A 2,376-nucleotide genomic window follows, 5' to 3' on the forward strand; every position below is an offset into this window, starting at 1 on the left:
CAGCTCAGGCTGCACTGGTGTCGCGACGGTTGCATAAGTCGCAGGGGCGCAGGCGTCGCGCCGCTCACGGGGCCGCCCTAGAGGGTTGTCGTTGTAACGGTGAAATTTTGATCACGGGGTGGATTTCGCGAGATGGGTCAGCGCTGAGTGGAGCAATCCCGCGCTAAGGAAAAACGACCTATGAGCTTTCGAATGTTGCCGAATTTCGTCTGATGAAAACATTTTTTCCAGTTTGACTGCTGATTTCTATGTACCTAAATTATTGCAGTTCCACTGCATGATTATCCACTAAAATGGTTTAACTTCGTTCCGGATCTGGAAGTCAGAAGTTTGAGTCAATGGAGATGTTGCATGTGTGAGGAATTTGCGATTTGACTGTTGATTCTAATGTAAAAGTTCGCGAGAAACACGATGGTGCCACTGGTTTTCTCTGAAATCAACTCCCAAGCTCAAAAAAAGCTCTCAGGTTGAGGCCAAAATAGAGGGGATATCCCACGTAATCCTAAGAGTCCACGTCTACATCAAGACACACTCTCCATGCAAAGATAGGGGGCAAATACGTTGACAGGGCTGCCAATTTATTAGGGGACTCCAAAACTGTAAACACGGCAACCCTGCTAATATATTTGCTCCCTATCTTTGCATGGAGAGTTTGTCTTGATGTAGAGGTGGACTCTCAGCTCAGGATAGCGTGGGATATCCCCTCAATTTTGGCCTCAACTTGAGAGTTGTTCTTGAGCTTGGAAGATGATTTCACAGAAAACCAGTAGCTTTATCGTGTTTCTTGCGAAGTTTTACATGAGAATCAACAGTCAAATCGCAAATTCCTCGCACCTGAGAGAAAAACCTGAGTACTCTCTTTCGATAAAGAGTTTGCATGTGTCTGAAATTTAATGAATTTCGTGTTTAAATAAAAATATACTGAGTAAACTGAACACGAGATACCCTCGGTTCATATATTGAGCAATTATTAGAGAATTTATGAAAAAACGATGATCTCTGGGAGGATAGGGGGCAATGGCGATTGGGCGTCGCAGAGCGCGAGGCTGCGCTATAAAAGCGGCTTTATGTATGTGTATGACAAAACGATCTCATCTGCTATAATATATATCGTATTTAAATGGGAAATGCCACCGGTTGACGTCACCAGGCGGTGCATTTTCTCACTTTTATATCTATGTTCATACTAATTCCCACATCAGAAAGATATGTAGAAAGTACATCGAAATCGATGTTTTAAGCGTGCAAAATCAGGGAACAAAATCGGGTTGAATGTTGAAATTGATAGACAAAACGATAGAGTAGCGGTGAGTAAGGGCGATCTTAGTGGTTCAGTCACGTGGTTCTTATAGACTAAGGGGGTAAATGATGACCAACTGTGAGGTGTCTCGTAGGTAGTTATTAGTTAGTCCATTACCTACGTCTTTCGTCCATTGCAACCACCCGCTTCCACCAGTATAGGATCCCTTCATATCCCGTTTGTCTTCTTTGTCTATAGCTTTGTCTATCAATTTCAACAATCAGGCCGCAGGGACAATTCAACAGGGAATTCAAACGGCAATTCACTCTGAAGTATGCGATAGTTGCTATAGCTTTATCCAAGTAGCATTTTTCAACGGAAACATCGGGATATATTGCAATTTTATCGGCAATAGAATTGCTATAGGATCATTTACACCTGAGTGATTATCCTCGATCTTATCGGGATAAAATCGTAATTTTATCGCCAGGAAATTTATAGCGATATTTCCGAAATAAAAATCGCGGTAAATGGCGATTTAATTTCGATTTTATCGACAAGCTCAAAAAAATTAAGCTCTCAAGTTGAGGCAAAAATGGAGGGGATATCCCTCGCTATCCTGAGAGTCCACCTCTACATCAAGACAAACTCTCCATGCAAAGATAGGGACCAAATACATTGACAGGGCTGCCACTTTATTTGGGGACTCCAAAACTGAAAACACGGCAACCCTGCTAATGTATTTGCTCCCTATCTTTGCACGGAGAGTTTCTTTTTATGTATAGGTGGACTCTCAGGGTAGGGTGGGATATCCCCTCCATTTTGGCTTCAACTTGAGAGCTTTTTTTGAGCTTGGGAGTTGATTTCAGAAAAAACCAGTAGCGCCATCGTGTTTCTCGCGAACTTTTACATAAGATTCAACAGTCAAATCGCAAATTCCTCGCGCATGCAACATCTAGAGTCCCTTTATACTGAGAGTCAAGACAATGCGAATCCATTTCTGATTGGTTAACCGGATTTTAGGCCTTCACAGTGTCACAAACGGGAATGAAGATTACGTTTTCACCAATTGCTAAGATTATAATCTGGAATGGACCGAGGAATTTCGGGTTCGACAAGGAACAAACGGAATGAGA

This window comes from Bemisia tabaci, chromosome 10 (genome assembly GCF_918797505.1).
Source record: "Bemisia tabaci chromosome 10, PGI_BMITA_v3".
NCBI lineage: Eukaryota > Metazoa > Arthropoda > Insecta > Hemiptera > Aleyrodidae > Bemisia > Bemisia tabaci.